General features: G+C 32.5%; 1 long non-coding RNA gene and 2 pseudogenes across 3 annotated transcripts; all 3 read right to left on the reverse strand.

Moving 5' to 3' along the window:
* Window positions 1-5,530: 5,530 nt before the first annotated feature.
* Window positions 5,531-6,433, reverse strand: LOC146915252 (uncharacterized). Its single transcript, XR_015013281.1, has 2 exons — window positions 6,209-6,433; window positions 5,531-5,961 (listed from the first exon to the last, which is right to left on the reverse strand). It is a non-coding gene; the product is annotated as an uncharacterized LOC146915252 (long non-coding RNA).
* A 1,522-nt stretch (window positions 6,434-7,955) lies between these two features.
* Window positions 7,956-11,891, reverse strand: LOC146915253 (secretory carrier-associated membrane protein-like; annotated as a pseudogene). The gene is made up of 7 exons (XR_015016602.1): window positions 11,506-11,891; window positions 9,460-9,576; window positions 9,276-9,338; window positions 8,970-9,003; window positions 8,536-8,699; window positions 8,140-8,270; window positions 7,956-8,046 (listed from the first exon to the last, which is right to left on the reverse strand). The product of XR_015016602.1 is annotated as a secretory carrier-associated membrane protein-like (transcript).
* An 11,038-nt stretch (window positions 11,892-22,929) lies between these two features.
* Window positions 22,930-24,204, reverse strand: LOC146915254 (heavy metal-associated isoprenylated plant protein 39 pseudogene; annotated as a pseudogene). Its single transcript, XR_015016603.1, has 3 exons — window positions 24,142-24,204; window positions 23,888-23,963; window positions 22,930-23,348 (listed from the first exon to the last, which is right to left on the reverse strand). The product of XR_015016603.1 is annotated as a heavy metal-associated isoprenylated plant protein 39 pseudogene (transcript).
* Window positions 24,205-26,169: the final 1,965 nt, after the last annotated feature.

The following is a 26,169-nucleotide window of genomic DNA, read 5'->3' on the forward strand; positions in this document are numbered from 1 at the left end:
TCATCCTAAAGGTTGCATACAATTGGTTCACATCATCTAATTTGGACAAACCTTTTTCTTATAAGAAGACATCTAAGCTTTCATCATGTTTTACTATGATGGATTTTCACTTGACATAGTTTCTTCAATAGAATGTATCAAAAGCTTCAATCAACCATTGATCAATAATCATGGTTTATTTTTTTGACAATACATGACATGATCCTTTAAGTGTCATTTCATCCCATTTATTTGACAATAAATATATGGCTTTTTTTCTCCTTTGATTTGTCAATTAGATAGTTACTATTAAATAATTTTTTTTAGGGACTATTAAAAATATTGTTAATTTTGCTATCTACATTGTATTATAAATAACCTCCATTTGCAAGCAATTCCACGCACAATTTCAATAAAAAAATTGTATTCTTTTCAATCTTTTGTCTCAATGTCGTGTCTTTTTTCTTTTTGTTTTCTTTTTTTCTTTCTAAGTTTCACGTATTTGGTAGTATTAACAAGCCAGAATGAATTATATTAACACGAAAGTTTCATATATTTGTATACTTAATAATTTTATATAGTTCACAAATATTCCTTTTTTCCTTTTACTAAGGATAATAATGATAAAACAATTTAAGAGTAATTAATATGTCATTTAATTTAAATTAGAATGACTTCATAAAGGTTAAAATGTCTCATTTAATTATTAAGAATGAAAATACCTCATTTGATGGATGAGAAGGAAAAAGAAAACAAATTAAATAATAGCGTTAATTATATCCCTTATTTAAAGGAAACAACTAAACCAAAAAAAGATGGAAACAAACAAATATTGAAGTATATTATATCAAGTAAATGAAAGATATTTAAAATTCAAAAAGTTCAATTTTTCTATCCGTATAAAAAAACTGAATTATTTGAAACTTTTACATTTTTTTCTTAATGTTTTACCTTCATTTCTTTTGAGGTACTATTTAATTTACAAAGAAAAAAATTTGTCATTAATTTTGAAATATTATATTTTTATAATTTATAATAATTATATTTTATGCGTCATTTTAATTGGGTTGATCCTATAAATATTAAATTATGTCGTTTAATAGGCCAGACATTTTTTTTAAAGAGGTCAACCAAAAAATTAAAATATTCTTTAAATAATATCCTTAATTGTAGCCATTAATTAAACGAAATAAAAAATTTAAATTATATTGCAAAGAAAGAATGATGTGCTATCGAAATTCAAATAATTGAGATTACTTAGAAAAAAAAACTATTGAATATTTTAAGTGTTTTTAAATAAACAAAAAACAAAAATATTTTTTGTTTTTTGGGAATATTTCATGTATTTGAAAAAATTATCGTTAAATTTTCAAAAAAACATATCTCTAAATTTCAAATACTTTAATTTGACTTATTTAATATTTTCTTTTTTTGTGATTTTTTTCATTTTATTAAGTATAATCATGATAAAATAAATTAAGAGTCATTAATGTGATCATTTAAATTAAAACAATTCTATTAAATGTCTCATTTATTGGATCAGATGAAAAAAAATGTTATGTAAATGATATCATTATATGGTAACATCTTTTGATTCACTATTTTTGCTATTAGTACTAATAATAGCATTCCTAATCAAGGTTGACTCAACTAATAATGAGTTGAGTCAATCTTATGGGCGTGGATTCAATCCCCGCTACTAGCGTAATAATCTCTTTGACAGGGGATCTTTAGGTAAATTTGTAAGTGTTCATTGAGTCATGAGACATGTCCTGACCTTGATGTGTTCTCCAGAGTCTAATTCAGCTAAATATTTTATAATAAAAAAAACACAATTTTGTTTAAATTGTAAATTGTAGATTCCGATTGTAGTCGTTGAAAAGCCTCAATCTTTTTATGAAAAATTAAAGTCTGTTCGGCGTATTCTAAATGAACTTTTTTTAAAGAAATAACAATAACAAACACAATATAAAAGGAGAATTGAATGATATCTAAAATTAAATTTTAGCTATAATTCAGTGATTTTTCAAATTCAATTTTACGAATTTTCGACAATGTTTATCTTGATTTTTTTTTAAATTATGCATGTCATGCCTTTTAATAACAAATGCGCGTAAATGTGTTTTAATACAAAAAAAACTATTTAATACATTTACGGCTAATTTTAAAAAAGAAAAATGTACACGAGATATCACTAATGATCATTGCACCATAATGATTCTTGGGGTATAACAATTATGGCGAGAGAGTGTTCATTTTGTCCAATGTAGGAAAGACCTTAGACCATCCACATGGAGCACCTATTTTAGGTGCTTAAGTGGGTCATATATACACACATCATCAATTTTACAATTTTTAAATATTAAAACTGAATAAGCACTCAATCTCGCCAACCGAGCACCTCACAAAAAAATGACCAAATTAGTCCCACCAATAACTCTAAATCGTTAAATTTCAACAATTTTTTTATACAATTTATTTAGGTAGGGCCTCAAAGAAGAGAGAGAGAGGGTGCTTCCATAACCACCCTTCTCTACAAGCATCATATTTATTTGCTCCATAATTTGGTGCTTATTTAGTATGGTGCTAAATAGATGAAGTACCCACCATTGTGGATAGTCTTAGAGATAAAAGAGCACTCAAAAATATATTTACCTATCTCCAAGGATATTAGCAGAGCTCGAAATTCAAAGTTTGTCCTTCTACTGCTAGGTTAAACCCTTAAGTTGGAAAATTGCCGTGAACTTGAAAATGAATTTTTATTTCAAATTAATCATGAAAAATGAAATATCCCTTATACTTAAACCATCTCTAATCTTGAATTTTTTTTTTACCGAAAGAATGTGTTGGTTTAATCATTCATGCTAATTGGGATTGCTCGGTCAAACATATTGTCCGAAAGTTGTTGGTAATTTTATGGTTTTTTTTAAGGAGTTAAAAAAATGACACCACATAATGAACCAAAATCTAAGCGTGTTTGTTTCAAGGTAAGAAATTACATTCCTTGAAATGATAGTCCTAGGAATGATATTTCTTGGAATAGCATTCCAACTCATGTGTTTGTTAAAAATTTAGATTTCATGGAAATGTTTTAGAAATTATTTAGTTAAAAGATAAAAATGAAAATAAATGTGAGTGGTAGTGGGAAGTTATGGAAAGCTGAGTTCTATTCTCATGAGAATGTTAGATTCTCACCCTTTAAGCATGGGAATAACAAAAGAAGAAATTATGTGCAAATAACATTCCTGGGAACAAATTTTCAAAACTTGAAACAAACATGGGAATGTTGCATTTCCAATGTCACATTCCCGGGAATCATATTACAAACCTTGAAACAAACACACCCTAAGTCATCAAGTATATTGGTCATCTCACTTATATGTTGTTTAACATCTACTTTTGCATCCAATGTAGAACTTTAACTCACATTTGATATATTAACATCTCTCCCTTAACTGTGAGACTCTTTGCGACCCTGATATAGAGACATAACAATATAATGTTAGACGGATGCACGACATGGTAAAAAAGGTAGGTTGATGACGGTTTCATGCAAATGGTTTTTTTCCCTTTCTTTCATGAGAAACAAAGGATTAAGCAAATGAAATCCAAAAACGAAGAAAACAGTTCGTCATAATGTAACGACTTTCGCGGGAGTGTAAACTGAGTTGCATAATCACATTAGACTAAGAGAAACTACTCAAGCGAGATTAACATCACATCTTCACTCAAATCCTAAAGGCATTGGATTTATGGATCATCTGACTTATATGCTTGTCATTATATTCTCTTGCATCCAATCGAAAGTTTAACTCATATAAGACATATTAACATCTTTCCCTTTAAGTGTGAGACTCTTCCCTTCTGTGAATTGGTAACAAAGTAAAATAAAATTAGATGAAGACATATCATTGTAAAGAAGGTGGGTTGGTGGTGATTTAATGGAGGTAGGTTTATGTTCCTTTCTTTCATGAGAAGTTATGAAATAAATTAGAAAAGGAGAGAAGATAAAAAAAAATAATTTGAACATGAGAGAAATGATAAGGAAAATAAGGAGTGTGTGCTTTTCTATGAGCGTGTAAGGAATAGAGTGAATTGCCTATAATTTTACTGGTTTGATTAAGGAATTGGAGATTTTTGAGTAAATATTTAACCAAAACATTAGACTAACTAAAAAAACGCAACATTATTTTAAAATTTCTAATAAGCATTTATTTTGTCAATTCAACAACACACATATGCTTATTTTCTTTGTCAAATTTCACCAATGAATAAAAGTGAAGGAATTTGAAGTAGTTGAGGTTGAATAAAAAAATATAGCATGAAAGAGAATAACATCCAATAACTAAATTTTAAGATAATAAAAAATAAACAATTGACAACCGAAAACTAACAAAATAAATTATCATAATGTTGGGATTTCCAAGTGATTTTTTACAGGGTTGGATAATCGTATTAGGTCAATAGCAACCATACAAATGAGATTGACACCACAACTTCACATGAAACCTTAAGACATTAAGTATTTTGGTCATCTAACTTATATGTTGCTGAAAATCTACTCTTCCATCCAATATGTATAACGTTAACTCACATTTAACACATTAACATATCCTAATCAATTGTTCATCTATCTACGTCAGTAATTATGTTACGTAGTCAAATAAGGTCAAAATTAGACACAACATATTCAAACAAGTTGAATGATGGTGATTTCATGAAGGAAGGTTTATATTCCTTTCATCTACTAGAATAGAGAAAGGAAACTAGAAAGAAAAATAAAACAAATATCAAGAAAAAAAATTAACATGAGAGAAAAATTAAGTTGAAAAATATGTACTGTGTGTTTTATCCGTGAGAGTACATAAAATAGATTGAATTATCGGTAATTATGTGATTTTGTTGAAGGAGTTGAAATTTTTTGGGTAATTATTACCAAAAAATTAGACTTAATTAAAAAAACGTTGTATCATTTTAAAATTTCTAATAAACATGTATTTTGTAAACTCATCATAGCACATGTGCATTTTCCATTGTCACACCCCATCATAGACCATATGTGAAGGAGTTCGAAAAAATAGAGGTTGAATAGAAGAATAGAATGAAAGCGATTGACATCCACAAATGAAGTTTTACCCAAAAAACGGTTAATTAAGTAAATGGTTCCTATAAATATAAAGATTTTTTTTTTAGTTTCACTACTACAAAATACCCCCTTTAATAGCACTCATTTTGGCTCTTAATAGTGCTTCTCAAGCGCTAAGAAATCCCCCGCTATAAAAGGTCAGGAGTCTATAATAGCGCTTTCCAAACGCTATTAAATAGCAAAACATCAATAGAGCTTTCAAAAAAGCGCTAATATAGCCTTATTCTAGTGCTATTAAAGTAGCTTTTCTAACAGTTGTTTCTTAGCACTTTTTGAGAAGCGCTATCGTAGCCTTTCAACTCAAATAGGGGTTTCTTAGCGTTTTACTAAAAGCGCTAATAAAAGTTGCGATTTTTTTTTTAAAATTTGTAACCAAAAATGCTATAATTAAACGCTATAATAAGATACTGAAATATGAATATAGCAAATTACATTCATGATAATCTCATTACAATCTTCAGAATTCATTCCATAAAAAGATAAAAGTACAAAATAAAGATGAAGATAAGGGGGGACATAAAACCAAAACCCTCCAAAAAGTACTAATTTGGGAAACTAGTCTTGTTCCTAGCAAATTCTGCCAAAATCTGAGAGGCAAATCATTGTACCAGAAATGTGAGGATAAAGCAAGACCAATGTTAGCTAATATGTCTGCACATTTGTTACCCTCTCTATATATATGAGTAACCTGAAATCTGAAGCTATTCAACAAAAACAAACAGTTATCCCACCTATTTCTTAAGCTCCAAGGAACTATCTTTGGGGACTTGAAAGCTAATTGAACTAGCAGTCTCCAGCCAAAGACTGCCAATGATGCATATGAGCCAGCTCTATGGCTACCATTGCTACTATTAATTCTGCATTCAAAGCTGAACATGACCAATATTGATAGTAAAGGCACCTAAAAAACCTGAGTCAGAATTTGTAAATAAGCCCCACAAGCAGCTTTACCAGAGCTGGCAGCACCATCAGTGTTGCATTTTACCCAATTTAAGTTTTTCAGCAATATAGTCTCCTGTGTCATATAATATGAAACGAAAAATTAATTAACATAGAATGCTAGTTTAAGACCAATTGAAGAACATCATTACGACCAAGGTCTTTTCCTCTCTCATCTTGAGGTAAATATTGTGTTAACTCCTTCTGTGACATAGACAAGCAAAAATAATTTTGCATAAAAATTTCCTCTTTCATGATTCTGAACTTTCATCACAATTAACAAAATATTTTGATATGAATCCAATAAAAAAAGAAGCTATATTTGACTTACACATTTATCCGCAACTTTCTGAACTTCCTCTTTATCAATCACTCCATCCTTACTGTAACACCCACGCCGTGGCTTTCGATATCCCGCTAGGTGGATACGAAAGGTTCCCGACCTAAGGGGAACGGTTTAAGCCGCAAGGGACCCCCACATCGGAATGAGAGGGATCCGGAGGCCGTGTAGGTATGGGACTACATGGTTGAAGGAAGGCTTATAAGAATTGTTAGGTACTACCCATATCAACAAGATGCATCTTCTTTTCGGGAGCTCAATCCATAGGAACTCCATAGTTAAGCGTGCTTGGCTTGGAGTAGTACTAGGATGGGTGACCTACCGGGAAGTTTCCCGGTAAGCATGTGAGTGAGGACAAAGCATGCTGAAAAGACTCGTGTTGGTTTGTGGGGTTAGTCGGCAATCCTGTAAGCAGTCTGGGATGTTACACTTGGTATCAGAGCAGACCTCTCCCAGTACGGTGTGGTTCGGGGACGAACCAGGCGGAAGCTGGTGGGCATGTAACACCCACGTCGTGGCTTTCGATATCCCGCTAGGTGGATACGAAAGGTTCCCGACCTAAGGGGAACGGTTTAAGCCGCAAGGGACCCCCACGACAATAGTAGGAACCGAAACACATCGGAATGAGAGGGATCCGGAGGCCGTGTAGGTATGGGACTACATGGTTGAAGGAAGGCTTATAAGAATTGTTAGGTACTACCCATATCAACAAGATGCATCTTCTTTTCGGGAGCTCAATCCATAGGAACTCCATAGTTAAGCGTGCTTGGCTTGGAGTAGTACTAGGATGGGTGACCTTAGGAACTCCATAGTTAAGCGTGCTTGGCTTGGAGTAGTACTAGGATGGGTGACCTACCGGGAAGTTTCCCGGAAATCATGTGAGTGAGGACAAAGCATGCTGAAAAGACTCGTGTTGGTTTGTGGGGTTAGTCGGCAATCCTGTAAGCAGTCTGGGATGTTACACTTACCAACATGGGCAGCAATCCACACAGATGCACGTGGTATCATTTCCTCTCCAGTCTCTGTTTTTTTTTTTTTTGGAGAATAGGCAAAACAGAACAGAGAAGTCAAAACAAAGAAGGCAGCATAGAGAAGTCGGTATCTCCAGTCTCTGTTTTTTTTTTTTTGGAGAATAGGCAAAACAGAACAGAGAAGTCAAAACAAAGAAGGCAGCATAGAGAAGTCGGTATATAGACAAAATATAATAGTCAGAATTGAATCCCTAAAACTTTACATATCCTTACCATATTTTCTTCGAGACGACCTAATCCCATCCGTGATTTTCTATATGGATGTCTAGGATTTAAAGCTCTTTCCCGATTTTCTTTACTTTTTTTCTGCGTGAATTACAATTTTATTAGACGTTGCCTGAAAGAACACTAAGCTACAAAAGAACATATCCGATAAACATACAAGGTCGGTAGAGACATTTCATAACATAACTTCTTTGGAGCTTTGTGTAGCTTAGGCTTAGCAATGTAAATTACATGACACAAATGTCAAATGCAAAACAGTTATTGTGAACAAAACTAGGCATTACTACAAATCACTTCACTGCTGCCAAGAATCAACTAATAAGATGGCTGCAAATGTTACATGTGAGTTAAACTTGGTATTATCGGAAAGTACCATAGCACTTTGGCTATATAAAAGAGATAAGAGAAATGCTTGCAATTTTTAAATATGTTGGAAAAAATCAAACAGTCAAATGCATGTAAAAATTAGAAATAGATACCTAAATGCACGATATAATGGTTTATTCCACAGGACATATGCTCCAGGAACCCCTGCTATGAAGTAGATAATAGCAAGAAACCATATTTTTACACCTGTAACAAACAAGGGCGATTTACACATCCATTGAATCTGTTGAATCAGATTTGTATTTCAAGCCATTCGATAACCCAAATAGAGCACGTGTTCATCATGCCACTGACACACTCAACGAAATAAGTTTTAGTCATTTATATATTTGGGGTGTGGAAAACAAAAATGAAAAAGCTGCCTTCAATACTTATCAGTAAACTAAGATGCAGTATTTGTCATTGACGCCAATTAAAAACAATGCTGCAATCTCTTGTTTATTTATTGAGTGCTACCTCACTCTGTATGGGTGCGGGCGCAAACGAACAACCTTCCCCACAAGAAGAAAGCAAGATAGTATAACTTACCTAACAACGAAAAAAAATGCAACATATTGCGGTCTTTGAAGGTGAACTGGAATTTCATTCGCGATATCATGATGGATAATTGGGAAAAATGGAGGCCAATTCTTCTCCTAAATAACAATTCCAGCTGCAAAACAAAGTGATTACATGTCAAGGATTAAAGCAGAACTAAAGATATCAATCATCAAGTAAAAGCATTAGTTCAAACTTTTCTACGAGATAAGTTCACAAATCGCATGTTTAGAGTGAGTCAGCTGGTATATACAATGGAGTGCATCTTACCTACAGAATCCTCACATAGTAGTTTTATTCCAGCATTCAATTGAATGCAAACACAAACAAAGAACAATTAAGAAAAAAAGAAAACTTAATCACAAATACAGGAAACATAAACTACCTCGTGAAATGCCTTCTTCTTTCCGTCTCACTTCCTGCATTTTAACAAATTAAGACAAAAAAATGCAGGTGAATTTCCAGGCAAGTATAGATAAGAAACAGGCAGTCAAGGCTTCATATATACAAAGTTAACTGAAAGTAAATCTCAACATATACATACATTCCAAACATGCTATAAGTAAATATGTATTGTTTATCAATTAAACACCGGTCTAGGTAGTTGTTTCTACACACCAAAAAAAAAAAATCTGGGAACATAAATTAAAATTAGTAATTAGTAATAAAAATTAAACTCCACTATAAATACTTGTTCTCGTTTTCTCAATTCAGCCTCCTTGGCTTGGAGTTCTCTTTCCTTCTTTTTCATATCCTATTGTTAAAACATGTCATAATTAGAAAACCATAAACTCTTGAAATAAAACATGTAATAAGTTTACAAATATGTATAAAAAAGGATTTGGTATTTCAACAAACTCTTGTATTACACATACCGTTGATGCATCAAGAGGTATATCAACTGTCTGCCCAAAAACATAATTGTAATCAGCACGTTCGGGATTAAGAGGTGCAGCTCTTGAATTTGTGGCAGGGGCAACACTTCCAGAATTCTGAATTTTTTTAAAACATGTGTGTTAGATGCGGGCACGAAGATGTGAATGATTCATAGAGCTTCGTTAATAACATGAACGATATTTAACAACAACAACCAAAATCTTTTCGTATCAGAGTGGGTTTGACTATATAAACCAAAAGACACCATAATGCTGCATCATGAATGTTTATTATAGACAAAAAGTCGAATCTAACAAGTCCTTAAATGGTCTATCATTGAACATGGTTCGGCTTGGATTGCAGCGCTCCCCCAGACACACATAAACATAGTACTTCTCATTTTCAGTACCAAAGACAATTTCAAAAAATGAAACAATGAAAGAATGAAGATCTCATGTTGAACTTTGAATATTATATCATGTGAAGTATTTGTGTCTATTGATATTTTTATATTTGTTTGGATTCTATATATTTAATGCATTAAAGATACATATAAAATTGAAATTTTCACTTATTATGAGAGAGGATACATTCCTAACAAAACAATTTCTAACATGTATGTTAGTCGCTAAACATGGGTACATAATTCAGAATCATATTGTGCATGAGAGACAATCTTTTTTTCATGGTCAAAAAAAAAATCTTTTTGACATCTTCACTTTTGATCATCATACACAGAATTAAATTCATTAATTTGTTATGCTTTAGCCAGGAATTCCTTAGTCCTACTCTTCCTGGTTAATAAATATATCATGTCACATACACATTAGTAAGTTTCAATTGTTCTATCCTTTGAAATAAATATTTAAAGCTTACCCATTTGTCCATTTTTATGATTTTTTTTCTTTCTAATAATGAAACCATTTTTATGATATTTGATAGGGAAACTGTTTTTTAGTTCACATAAATAACAGATTCATATATGTCACTCTTGTAATACCGACATTTCTAATTGAATGCATGCATATGACACCGACACGTGTGATTATATTCAATTTATTTTCTCAAATTACACCAACATGATAACGTATGGTGTCAATGTCGTGTTCAGTGTATGTGTCTATCGGAGTTTCATAGCATGCCATGTAATATTTCAACATGAATATTTAATTTATAAACTTGTATAAATGCATGTAGATTGCAGAAAATTTGAAGGAATGTGATAATTGAGATTGTACTTGTAGAGACTATGAGGAAACTAAATAATTACCTGCAGCAGAATCTCCAGGTGAGACAGCTTGTGCTTCAATTTGTGGGAGAATCACTGTTATAATCACAATAATAGATACTAAGCCTTTGGCTATGCACATCTTTAACCTGCCAATTTAACTAGATGCAATCAACCAAATCAAATTATGTATATGTATGTATATGCATATAGATACCATGGTCTATATCATCATAATCAAATTATGTATATGTATATGCATACGCATACTATAAGCTATAATATATGTAGAAGAAATAATCTTGAATCTACTTTATTAGAACAGTATTTGATGGTATAAGTGAGTTACAAGGAAAGAACATTATGACATGTGGAAGTGCAGTTTTTTCAGAGTAACTTACGTGATAAATTCAGAGATGAAAGGTACTTGAAATTCTCTCTATCCCAGCTGAACCATGTCACAATTTTGAAAATAAGCTGCTCTATTAATATCATTTTGTACAATCATTACAGTGCATAACTAAGCCGCTCCCTCTGTTGGAGTTGGATTCAAGTCAATTAAACCTAGCTACACAATTTCTAAACAACCAAGTTGAAACCAACTTAAAATGAAACATGAAAATTGGAACCAGCTCAAACATAGTAAGCAGGGTCACGTGAATCAAGTAAAACCACAAGAATTGCAAACCCAAAATCCAAAAAGAAATAATTCTGTTGTTTTAGGCTCAAATATCACTGGACAAGATCAAATTGACAGACCCAGTTGCAGAAAACAAAAAAAAACAAAAAAAGCTTTATTCAGAAAAGAGGTACTTACAGCAAAAGGGTTGACTTGTTCTTCGTCGAAGGGATTACTGTCGTAACGACCGGCCATGACAAGATAGAAACAAGCAAGCAGAGGAGAATACAAGAAATCCTTGGGTCGTGAATACACAAATGGTTACCTTGGGTCGTGAATCAGTAAGAAATCCTAACAAAAGATTGAACAAAGTCGACACATCAGACCAATGAACACTATCCCTATGAATCAAGAAATGTGAAGCTCAAATGACAAAGACTCTCTCTTCTCCCAACTTTCCCTAAGTTATGTAATTCATGCATAATAAAGAGAGAGAAGATCAAGAGAATGAAGATCTAACCTTTTAGAGATAGAGTTTTCGATTCCGACTTTGATTCCGACTTCGATTTCAAGTGAAAGAGGGATTTCTGACTTCAATTTCGATAGAGTGAGTGAGTGAGTGAGTGGTTTTCAGTTTTGGGAGAAGAAGTGGTTTTCAGTTTTGGGAGAAGGAAAGGACGGTGGAGGAAGGACGGTGGAGGAAGGACGGAGTTTTAGACGGTGGAGAGAGACTTAGTTTTGGACGGTGGAAGGAGACTGAGTTTTGGAATGTGTCTTTCACATGTTATGTGCGCGAAAATGAAAATAATATATCCGCCCTTTTTTATTTTCATTAAGCCCAAACATAGCGTTTGGGAAAAACGCTATCTATATCCCCTTCAACAATAGCGTTTTCCTAAAAGCGCTATTAGTGCGAACAAGAATAATAGCACTTATAGAAAAGCGCTATCTAACCCAGTTTTTTACAAGTTTTTTTTAGCGCTTTCTGAAGAGAGCTATAACAGGTCTATAATTTGCATTTTTAATAGCATTTATCCAAAAACGCTATTAAAATTGTTCTATTAAAAGCCAAAATTGTGGTAGTGTTTCTTGAAAAAAAAATTGCATTTTTTTAATCGTTCTAACATTTTTATTTGGCATTTTTAGGGACCAATAACACGGACTGAAAATTTTACAGGGACTAAGAATGCTCATAAAAAAACTTGACAAAGACTAAAACTGCTGACGAATTTTTTTTACAATAACTAAAAAGTGCGATTTATTTTTGTATGGACTAAAAATGAAATTCTGGATATTTATAGAGACCATTTACTTAATTAACTCTACAAAAAAAATAACAAATGAAATCAAAACACCAGTAAATTAGTTCGTCATAATGTTGGGACTACGGAGGAAACATACATTGGGTTGGAACATCATATTATGGTAAGAGCAATCACACAAGTGAAATTGACACCACATCTTCACCTGAAATGTCTAATAAGCATGCATTTTGCCAACTCAGCATAACACATCTACATTTTTCCATTTTCAGATCACATCAAAGACCAAAAGTGAAGTAATTTAAAATAATAAAGGTTGACTAAAAAATTGCGTCAAACCAAATGACATTCGAAAACTAAAATTTTAACATGATAAAAAATAAACAAATGACATCTAAAACTAACAAAATAGTTCATCGTAATGTTGTGACTTCCAGGGGGAGCCTAAACTGAGTTGGATAATCACATTTGGGTAAAAGCACCCATAAAAGTGAAACTAACACCACATCCTCATCCAAAATTTTAAGGAATTAGTTATTTGTGTCATCTCACTTATATTTTTTTTGACCACCTACTCTTGCATCCAATATGAAACTTTAACTCACATACGACAAATTAACTTCTCTCTTCTAAATGTGAGACTTTCTACATCTGTAATCTGGTGACATAACCGAATGAAGTAATATTGAGACACAACATGGTAGAAAAGGTTGGTTGATGGAGGTTTCAAGAACAGATGGTTATATTCATTTATTTCATGAGTATTGAGAAAATGAACCAGAAAAAGAAATAAATAAAAAAGGAATTTTAACATGAGGGAAATGATAAGGAAAAAATGAGTGTGTGCTTTTACCGTGAGAGTATACGGAATAATGTGAGTTGCTGGTAATTTTGAGGGATTGTTGAAGAATTAGGAGTTTTGGGGTAATTATTTTACGACAAATTAGACTCAATTAAAGAATCGCAACATCAATTTAATTTTTTTAATAAGTATGTTTTTGTTAACTCAGTGGAACACATATGCATTTTTCCATTGTTAGATTCTACAAAAGACCAAAAGTGAAGGAATTTGAAATAAGGGAGGTTGAATAAAAAAAAATAGCATGGAAGCGAATGGCGTTCAATAATCAAAATTTAGGATAAATTTTTTAAAAAAATGAGATATAAAAGCTAACAAAACAATTCATCATAACTTTGAGACTTCCAAGGGATCTTGCACTGAGTTTTATCACCATATTAGACTAAGAGATAGCATACAAGTGAGATTGATATCACATATTCACACAAAACCTTAAGCCAGTCGTATGTATATGAGTCATCTCACTTATATGTTATTCAAAATCTACTCTTCTATCCACTATAGAATTCTAACTCACACTTGACACATTAACATCTCTTATTCAAGTTTGCAACTCTCTGTGTCCATAATTACGTGACATAGTCATATAATATCAAATGAAGACACCATATGTTTAAAAAGGTTGGTTAGTGATGGTTTCATTGAGGGAGGTTTATGTTCCTTTCTAACTTGAGAAGAGAGAAAGTAAATTAGAAGTAAAAAAAAGATACGAAAAAAGGATTTGAACATGAGAGAAGACAAGGGAAAAAAAACTAATCAGTGTGAGTTGTATGATAAATCTATGATTTTGCTCAAGGAGTTGGAGATATTTTGGACAACTATTTTACCAAAAAATTAGATTCAATTAAAAAAACACCACATATTTTTAAATATCTAATAAGCATATAATTATCAACCCAACATAACACATTGGCAATTTTTCATTATCATTTGCCACAAACGGCCAAAAGTAAATAAATTTGAAATAATTGAGGTTGAATGAAAAATTCACAAGAAAGAGAATGACATTCAAAAACTAAATTTTAAGATTGAAAAGTTAAAGATTTAATTGCAGATTTAGTCCCATATTTTCAGCAACTCATGAATTGGTCCTTTCATTTTAAAATCACTCAGCTTCACTGCCAGGAAAAGCAAAATTAGGGAGGAAAATTAGTGACGGAAAAAATAAAATCCCTCATAAATTCCTTGGTCGCAAAATTTAGTATCAGAATTAGAGAGGGATTTCATGTTATCCCTCACTAATTTTTGTTTTTTTAGTGGTATTTTGGTCCCTTTCTGCTATTTTTAGACTAAAAAACAATGATGTGACATATTTTAGATGACCTTGCATTTAGTCTAATGATGTAGAATGATCAATACCCATGTAATTACATGGAAACTCCTTTAAAGTTTTAATTTAAATATGACATATCACCATTTTTAAGTTCAAAAATCTGAAAGAGGCACCAAGACCGTGTAATTTTGAAATGGAAGGACAATTTCCGTGAGTGAGTGAAAATAGAAGAACTAAAACTGTAATTAAGTCAAAATTAAACAAATGACATCCAAAAACTAAAAAAACAGTTCATCATATTGTTGTGAATTTCGGGGGATCCTACATTGAGTTTGACCATCGCGTTAGATTAAAAGAAACCAAACAAGTGATTAGACACCACATCTTCACCCTATATGAGTCATATAACTTATATGTTGTTTAACATCTACTTCAATTTAATATTAAAATTAAATAAATGACATCCAAAAACTAACAAAACATTTCATCATAATGTTTAGAGTTCAGTAACAAAAAAAAAAGGTCCAGAGTTCTGATGGTGACTACAATGAGTTGGATCATCACATTAGGTTAAGGTTAACCATACAATTGACAGCACATCATCATCCAAAATCTTAGTGTATTAGGTATATCGATCATCTCACTTATATGTTTCTTAACATTTACTTTTGCATCTAATGTGGAACTTTAAGTCAAAATGGACACATTAACATATCTTCCTTAAGTGTAAGACTCTTTGTGTTTGTTATATGGTGACATAGTAAAGTAAGATCACACGTAGAAAAGGTGGGTTGATCATGGTTTCATGGATGAAGATTTATTATGTTCCCATGTTTCATTAAGTGAGAGAATAAATATAAAAAAAAAAATTTGAACACGAGACAAATGATACGAGAAGAAAGTAGCGTGTTTTGTCCATGGTAATATTAGAAATAGAGTTAATGGTAATTTTTTGGGTTATTCGAAGGAGTTAGAGATTTATGAGTAATTATTTCATCAAAATTATAGTCAATAAAAAAACATTCACATTAATTTAAAATATCTAATAAACATGTACTACAACTAAACATAACACATATGTATTTTTCATTGTCAGATCGCGCTAAAAACCAAAAGTGAAAGTACTTGAAATGTAGAGGTTGGATAAAAAAAATTGCATGAAAGGGAACAACATCGAATAACTTATATTTAATATAAAAAATTAAGCAATTAAAAACTAAAAAAAGTTCATTATAATGTTCAAAGTTCTGAGGGAGCCTATAATGGGTTTGAGCATCATATTTGACTACGAAAAAAATCCTACAAGTTAGATTGACACCATATCTTTACCCTAAAAGCTTAAGACATTAGATGTATTAGTCTTCCCACTTATATGTTGTTCCATATATACTATTTCATTCAATTTATAATTTTAACTCACACATGGTACATTAACATCTCTCCCTTAAATGTAAGACTCTCTGTATATCTAATCTGGTGTGATAGTCAAAAGAGGTCAGAGGCACAACATGGTAAAAATGTGGGTTGATGGCGGTTACATATATGAATGGTATAGAAAATAGAGTGAGTTGCATGTAGTTATATAGATTTGTAAAAAGTGTTAGAGATTACTGAGTAATTATGTTACCAAAGTATTAGCCTCATTAAAAAACATCAATTTAAAATGTCTAATAAACATATATTTTGTAAACTCAGCATAACACATTGTTATGAAACATGGCATCCATGGAAGGAAAGAGAGAAATATAGAAAAGTTCTTTGTATTGATGGAAAATGAATCTTACACAATGAGAAAGTTAACCCACTTATGGGGAGGTTACACCTATATATACTAATAGGACTAGTACTCCTTGTAACTAAACTATGTATCTCTAATAGTCCCCCTCAAGTTGGAAGGTGTTCAAAAACACATCCAACTTGAAATGAGAAAATACAAGGAAAGATGCCGGAAATACATCGGCTAAGAAAAATATCAAACAAGTGCTCATCCAACATGAAGCAACCACAACTCAAGGTTGAACCAATGGAAGGAAGGAGCATCAAAGCAACGCTTAACCACCATCCGGTAGAAGCCAATATCAACAAAGCCAATTAAGGCACAACGCTTAACCATCAAGAGTTCTCAAGAACTCAAGAAAGAAGCACAAGACAAGAAGAACAAGGATATCCAAAAACAATGATGATATCCAAAAAGAAGTGCAAGGAAGGGCCATAGTCTACAATGGAAGGAGGTCATATGTAATACCAAGGTTCCAGAGATAAAAGTGATGCCCTCCTATGCCGAGCCGAGACAAGAAAAACCAAATGCAAGGAAGAGCCATAGTCAACAATGGAAGGAGGTCAAATGTTGAACAAACTTCACACCAAAAGTACCATGAAGCAACAAAACCAAGCTTCCAAAGATAAAAGTGATGTCCTCCTATGCCAAGTCGAGACAAGAAAAACCAATGGCAAACCAATAGAGATGCATAGCCATGTGATGTGTCTTCAAACCATAGAAAACAAATCCATGTTGATGCATTCAAACCATAGGCCAAAACCAATGCTTCCAATTATGAAGCACTCCAAATAACGATCCAGGACAAAGAAACCGAGGAAAAGTAATCAATCCAAGAATCTTCCAACAATCCAAAACTGAGCCAAAATCATAAACCTCACCAAATACAAAACCAAAGGCATGAAAGTGCCATGTAGAGCTCATAAAGGAAGGGAGCTCATAAAATTTCAAGGGTCCTCCTTTGAATGTTTTGACAGCACAGTCAAAACAGCCAGTGTACGGATAATTCCCATAGGCATCAGGTTGCATCTCAATCAGGTACCTCCCATCAGGCAGGTAAGTGATGGTAAGCTTCAAGATCTTTGAACTACCACTATCATACTCATTATCCCACTCAAGTGCTATTGTACACTTGGCTTGATAGTAAGGAACGTACAAGTGATAGTAAGGAACGTACAAGTGCCACACGAAGCAACAAGAATCAATGTCTCTCCTATGCCAGCCATACCAACAATCCAAGAGAAACAGATGTAGTAGATGATGCCCAAAATGCTTCGAACACACGAAATGAATACACCCATCATTGTACCTAGTTTGAGAGTTTCAGGCTTTGGCAGCCCAGCAGTAATTGTAATATCCTCACCATCTCTAGGACAAGAAAATTTGTCAAACTATCCTTCAGTTTGACCAATGCTGCAGCACGATTTTCTCCCTGCACCATAAGCTTAGCAATCATTGGATCATAGTGCATGCTAACAGTATCAAATGATCAATGTCGAGCAGTGACAGATGCATACAGATATAGCAACATAGCTAATAGAGCCTGACAAACTGAGTTGTACAAGAAGCTTCATCATGTACTAGCTGAACAATCTGTCTTCCATTGAGGACTTTCAACAAACACCTTGGAAGCAATATGCAAGAAATAACAAACACATCATATAGAACCTTGAACAGACAGCCAGTGAACCTTATGCCCAGAATTGCACAGCGATAATGTTGACCAGAAGCTTGAGCCAATGCGCCACCAGTGACACAAGATCCGAACCAACTATATCTACAATCTTCAACTGAAAACACTAGAAAATCCTCAAATTGAGTTGAAGATCGTGAATGAGTTTCAACCAATTCAATATATCAGAAATTGCAGTGAATCTTGAACAAGGAAACAGATCAACGAACAAGAATGAAGTTCTTTGTCATACGAACATAGGAGAAACCAGATCGATATCGAAAAACAAAACCGAATTGCGGAACTGATCGGAATCGCAAACTGTAATGAAAAGTGATCGAAACAAATCGCGATTGCAAGAACAGAACAAACTAAATCACGAAAAGGAAAGATTCATAAATGAAAATTCGATCGATCAAGAATTCGAACATGAAACTTGAATCGCACATGAAATTGGACTAAAAATTGAACAGAAACAAGAGACAGAGGAACACGAAGGAAAAAAAAAATCAGAAAGTTGGAATGAGGAAGAAAAGGATTTTCTCGGGAAAATGAAGAGAGAGAAAGAAAAAGAAAATTGGAATAAAAAAGAGATTGAAAGTGAGAAAATTGAATTTTCTCGAGAAAATGCAGCGGAGAATTCCTTCAAGGCGGATACCAGGTTTGCTCTGATACCATTTTATGAAACATGGCATCCATGGAAGGAAAGAGAGAAATATAGAAAAGTTCTTTGTATTGATGGAAAATGAATCTTACACAATGAGAAAGTTAACCCACTTATGGGGAGGTTACACCTATATATACTAATAGGACTAGTACTCCTTGTAACTAAACTATGTATCTCTAATACACATCTATATTTTTCCATTGTCATATCCCACCAAAAACCTAAAGTGAAGGAATTAGAAATAATAGAGGCTGAATAAAAAAAACTGGCATGAAAGTGAATGACGAACTAAAATTCAAGCCAAAAGAATTCAATGACACTCAGAAACTAACAAAATAAATCATCATAATATTAGGACTTATGCGGGAGTCTACAATTGATTGTATCGTCACATTGGGCTAAGACTAACTACACAACTGGAACTGACATCACATCTTCTCCTGAAGTCTTAAAACATTAGATATATGGGTTACCTCACTTATATGTTTCTTAACATAAACTATTTCATACAAAGTGAAATTTTTACTAACACTTGACACAATATCTGTGTTCCACCACCAAGAACTTCTCCCCCGCAATGTTAAACATAAATAACATACAATCGTTGGACTTTCTGGAGGAGCCAGCACCGGTCGATCGACACATTTGAGAAGGAACAACCACACAAGTGAGAATGATACTGCATCTTCATCCAAAAATTCCATGCTTAAGTATTAGTTTTTTTTCCTCTTATTAGTTAATAAACCTCCGTTGTTTTATCCCATGTTTGAATTTAACTGACACTAGATACATCGTAATATTGTCTCCCTCAACTATGACGAAATTCTAGCTCGTGCTTGTCACGGGTGTCCATACTAGTTCCAACTACTTTAGTATCCATTCCGTTGAAAATAAAAAACTATTTTGGTATCCAATCTTCCAACGATCATTAATAACACCACAACAATTTATTTAATAAAGGCTAAATTACATACTTGATTCTTAACTTCTTTGTGGTTTTTATATTGATTAACTTTACATTATATCTTCACCGTCAAAACCGTTAACCTAATGTCTAAGGTGGATATACATTGCAAGTGGTCCATCAAAGACCTCATTAATTTAATTAATATTAACCGTTTAGTTTTTGTCGAAATGACAACCATTAGATAATGCATCTTTGCTAGATTTTATAGTGAACCACCAACACCTAAGTTTTTTCACCAATCTTCACCTTCTTCCATCTTCCCCTTGTTCGTATTCATCAATCAAATTCATATATTCATAAAAAAACTTCATCCACCCAGAAAAAAGTTTAAACAAAAAAATAATAATTTGGATATGTTTTCTTCTTTCCTCATGACAATAACACAACAACAAAAACCCGAATTGAGTTTCTCCTTCCCACTCCTTTCCATTCTTCCTTCCCTTTTCTTTCTTATTTGTTTCTCAACACAACAACACAGAACCCAATCTTCGTACATTGTTCAACAATAAAACCCAGAAGAAAAAATCAATAAAATTCCCAACATTTGAATTACAATTACAATTGGTATCCTACCAAACCAAGAATCATCATCATCATCATCTTCATTCTTATTCATTCATTCTTCATTATCAAGACCCATTGTTCCTCAACACCACCACCAACAACAACAAGGAGGAAGGAGAGAGAAATATAGATCGAAAGGATGAAAGAAGAATATAAGAGAGATCCTTTTTTTTTTTAAAAGAGAATTCCATTAGTTTTTTTATTCTATTTATTTTTGTATAAAAATATTACGAGTTTTTATTTACTTTTCTGGTTTTTTTCTTCTGGGTATGTTTGAAATTTGTTATAAAAGAAGATGGGGATGAAGATGAAAAAAAGGAAAAGAAAAGAAGATGAAGGTGAAAAAACTTAGTGGTTTGGTGGTGCACTATAAGATCTAGTAGACATGCATTATTTAATGGTCGTCATTTCGAGAGAAAAAAATTAAACCGTTAATATTAATTAAATTAATGAGGTTTTTGGTGAACCATTTGCAATGAACTGAAGATAACTTAAATGACCAAAATATAACGTTAATTAATTATGGGACCAACATAATAATAACAAATATGTTAAGGGACCAAGTATGCAATTTAGCTTTGAATAATAATAAAAAAAAGACAATGAGAGATGATATAAACCAAAACCGTACCTTAAAACATCACTTAAACGTAAAGTAAGGAGATCCAACATATTATTAGTGAAGTATATTAGAGAAATTAGTATTACCTCCGTCCCAAAATACCATGCCATTTCCAAAACAAAACAAAAAAATTCCAAAAATAATTGATCTATTTTACTTTTCAATGCAATTTTTTCCAAATTATGACTCTAATTAATATTATTTCATTCCTCTCAATTCAATATATTCTACGTTACATTTATTATAATGGTTAATATACTGATAGTTGACAAGGGTATTAAAAACCATTTTCTCTCTATCACTTATACCATTTTATTAATATGTGCGAGATGAATCCCCGTGAGCTTAGCTCAGTTCGTAAGAACAATGCATAATATATACAATATCCGGAATTCGAACCCCGGACAACACCAAAAAAAAAAATGTGTGAGATGAACAAAAGACTTAGTTATTAGGCTGGTGGGAGAAGTTGGTACATAGTGAGTAGCTTCTCAGTATTTGATGTCATAGAAACAAGAAGTAACTACAAGGGTTGTTCAAATCTAAAATCAATCCAAACAAAAACTGCAAAGAGATCCAAAACACATAAAACCACAAAAAAACCGAATATTTCTGAACGCGTTTGGATGTTGTTTTGTAAAAACCGCTCATATCAATTTGGATTTTTAATCATTTTTTCAAAACCTAACCAAACAGTAAAAGTAAATTTTAATACTTTTTTTATTCTTTTATTAGGATTATATATTCCATTAATATATTTCTTGTTTTTTTTATATATTGCATTACTATAATCTATACTATTACTATTCATATGTTTCATTATGTAATGTTAAATTTTTTAACATATTTTATATTATATTTTGCATCAAATATATTATTTTACCGTGAATGTGTAATATTAATATTAATAAAAAAAATGTACATGTTGCGTTTTGGATATTCAAAAACCAATCTAAATTACCACATATTTTTGGATAGGATTGAATTTTTTTAAAATAGTCATCTAAACTGAACCGAACCACATTTGATTTTTATTTTAGATCAGATTACTTTTTGTGTCAAAACCGATCCAAACCGAACCTCAAACACCCCAGTAATCACCTCATGTAAGACTCATTTTTAATTCATCATTTTGTAAGTTTTTCTCTCTATTTTTCATGGATGTCATGTTTCTAACCTGATATTAACCTTGAGATCATTTTCCGCTGTGCTTGATAAAAAAAAATTCTTCTTCTTTTCGCATTCTTCTGTCTTTCCCAATTCAATGTAATTGTCGTGTTCTTGAAAAATTGGCCAATGAGAGTGTATCTTCAATTTCTGGTTTATTTCATTTTCAACATATAAGCGAGGATCACCTGAAGTGGATTTTCTCCATTTTAGGATCACTACAACTTGATTATTATTCATCTCACTTATGAAATAGCTCATTCACTTACATCAACAGAAGTTAACTGTTGCTCGACATTTTTCAACGGCAGTTAACTGCAACTGATATTGTTAAGATCGGTCGAACAGACTTAAAAAGTGGATGGTAGTAAAAGATGCGTGAGTTTTCTATAATTTTTGTATGTGTTTGATTCATGTTCCCCATTTATATAGGTAAGGGTTGGTGGTGTTAATATAGTTGGGATATGGGACAATCAATTTCTTGTGTGATGTCTTTGCATCCTTTGGTTTAGCAATAAACAAAAAAAGAAAATTCTGATCTAGATTATAAAAGAAGGTAAAATTACAAACCATGGAAAACATAAGATGCATTTATCAAACTCGAAGTTGCTCTTAAATTTAGAAGATACTCCCTCCATCTCAAATTAGGTTTACTTTTTTTTTTTCTTCAAATTATTTGTCCCTTTTACAATACTAATGCAATATTTATTATTCTTTTTTCCACTAACATACTCTTATTTAGTGCACTTCAATCATCTATAACTACTCCACTAACTATAAATAAATAAGGTGTTTTAGTAAATGATACATATTTTATCATTAAAATCAACACTATTAATCATTTCTTTAATACACGTGTAAAACTCATATAGAACACCTAATATGAAACAAAGGGAGTACTAGAGTAGAAAAAGTTTATCAAAAATACTATCTTGTAGGATTATTTTCTTCTTATCCACATCAAACATAGTAGTAATCTCGAATATAAGGTGGTGGTGTCATCTGATAATAGAATGGATAGGATTCAAATGACGGAAGTGGAATGGGTTCATTTGCATTTGTGGTCTCTTTCTTCTCCTCATTTAGAGGTCCGACTGAAACTACTTCTGTTTGACACAATTTTCGTAGCTTAGAGACTACTTTTTCTGGATCAACATCCCCTGTTAACGTCAGTTTCTTCTCATTAGTGTCTATTGATACTGATTCAACCCCTACAGTATTGATAAAAAAAAAAAAACAATGAATCCTATTTGAAATAATTCGTAAATGTTTATTAATACTAATTTCTCTTTTTCTAGCATTTTTTTTAAAGAGGTTGCGTTAAAAATAGATTATAAAATTAAAGTAGTTAAAGTCATTTTATGTCTTCACAAAAAAAATAAAAATAATCATGTCATGTAATTTTTTGTAAACAATCATATCATGTCTGTTTGTCTAGTTTTTTTTTTCTTTTAAAAAAAAAGAAATAAAAGATTCCGAGAACATTTGATATGTTAAATCACGTGATCAAAAAATAGGTTTCATAACTAGGTTTCTCTCTTATTCTAAATTTTTTTGTGTTAATTTTATCACTAAACTCTTTAACACTAAAAAAAAAAAAGATACTATGTAACGTTGATTTCAATTTAATACAATTATTTTCTTATTTATGAATACAACTTATAAGTCCACATTACATCCCTCTCAAAAAAAAAGTCCACATTACATTGCAGTAGTACTTGTACATGCTATGAAATTTAATATATATTACCTGAAAGGCTGGACACTGTCTTCATAACCTTTTGCTTGGTTCTATCATTATAAAAGTCAACCTTCAACACTACTTTCTGTTAAAAAATAAAATCAAAGAACTATCAATTAAAATCCCATAATTATATCTATTATTAAATATATGAATGATTATAACAACAAAAAAGTGCAAAAATGACAACATTATTATGCATGAAAACATAGTCAACTAAATGAGAAAAGTGAGAAAATGGATTTTATGATTCTAATTTTTACCTTTATTATTGTTGAGGTTTGTGGGAACTTATTACGAATTATTGATGCCAAATGTAAAGGATTTCAAAAGAGGAGCGAGTTGATGAATGATGATGAAGTTTTGAGTGAATTGTTTTCTAGCAGTGGAGTGGTGATATTTGATGACATCTTGTCATTACGTAATTTTATATGTATTTTCATCACAAAAAGGAGTTCACAGAAGACTTATGCAGCAAAAAGAGCAGAAAAACTGAAGGAAACGCAAAGAAATAAAACGTGTCACGATTTGGTGCAAACGTGACACGATTTGGGAAGCACAAGAAGCCTTGTTTCGACATTATGAAAACGTGTCACGATTGGTAAAACGTGACACGATTTGGTGAAACCCTAATTCAGTTTCTTGCTCCAGAAGGTAAAAACGTGTCACGATTCACTTAAAACGTGACACGATTTGGGCGATATTCTGTGCCTATTTATGCTGAAGTCTATTCCAAAAACAAGGGTTACGAATTCTAGAGAGCCAAGTGCGATTTTGCAACTGCAAGGAAGACCAGGAGGACGATTTCTTCATCTTGCAACCACTTTGTGTATGTTTTATTACCTCTAATGATTATGTTATTTGTAAACACTATTATGAGTAGCTAAATCCATTAGAGGTTAGGTCTGAGATGATTCGTTGTAACCCTAATTGAGATATTATGTTGTGAAACTCTATTTATTGTGAATGATATTCTAGTCTTTATTCAATTCAATTGTTCTTAATGCTTTTTATATCCTGATCAAATATAAATATGATTTTGTGAGAATGAATGACTACTGACCATAGCTTTCTACTTAGACCTATTGAATTGTTCTAATAAACATGGTTAGTCTAGGAATGGGTAATCGTTTATTATTGATATTAGGTTAACGTGCTTTAAACCTTCAAAGATTATTAGACCACCTAAGGGATTAGGGGCTGCAGTTTAAGAAGAGGGTCCCAACTCAAGAGATTGATTAGGACTATTTTGTTAACTATCGTGGGATTAGAAGATCATTCATACGAATAGATGCAACATAACAATAAGGGGAACATCGATGATTCGAAAGACCTAAACTCATCTCTCTCTTATTCTTAAAAACCAATTTTATTTTCAGCAAATACGTTTATGCAATCAAACCAATCTACTGCCTAACGGCAAATCAAAATAACTTTTATACATCCTAAAATACAACGTAGTTGAATTATTGAGATTAAAAACAGTCCTCGTGGATCAATATTTTTACTACTTCGATAGTATTTGGTGCACTTGCCAAACGTCTATCAAGTTTTTGGCGCCGTTGCCGGGGACTGTTGATTTATTTCAACAAGGCAACTACATTATAATTTAGGATTTCTGCAATTTAATTTTCTGTTCTTAATTTTTATTTTTCTGTTTCAGTATTCATTTGATTACTCTTTATCATGCAGCGCTACTAAGGTATTTTGTTGTTTATGCGAGGTAAACAGAGCTCTGACGACTTAGAGTACGATCTGGAAATTGAAAGAACTGCTAGAGCACTTCGGAAAGCTGTCCGGTCGCAAAGGTTAGCTCAGTCCGTTCCACCGGGTGTTCGTGAACAAATACCGGAGCCACTCTCAACTGAATCTGAAACATCTGCTTCTCCTAAATCTGCAACTATGGAAGGCGAAGGAGTTGTACCACCGAGACCTAAGCTAGGAGACTACGGATTAGCAACTCATCGCGGTCAACTGACCCATACTTTTCAACCAGCTAACCCCGTTGCTTTCGACATCAAGACAACTGTCCTCAACGGTTTGAGGGACAAGCAATTCGATGGCACCGAAGCCTTGAGCCCACATGAACACTTAAGCCGCTTTGCTGAAACATGTGAGTTTTGTGTACAACCAGCCACTGTGACCGATGCACAGAAGAAACTAAGGCTGTTTCCTATCACCTTGACGGGAAGAGCGAAGGATTGGTTGTTAACAATACCCAATGGGACTGTTCAAACTTGGGAGGAGCTAGAGCTTAAGTTCCTCGAGAAATATTTCCCTATGTCTAAGTA

Source organism: Medicago sativa, chromosome 6 (genome assembly GCF_051527215.1).
Source record: "Medicago sativa cultivar Bolivia chromosome 6, Bolivia_mono, whole genome shotgun sequence".
NCBI lineage: Eukaryota > Viridiplantae > Streptophyta > Magnoliopsida > Fabales > Fabaceae > Medicago > Medicago sativa.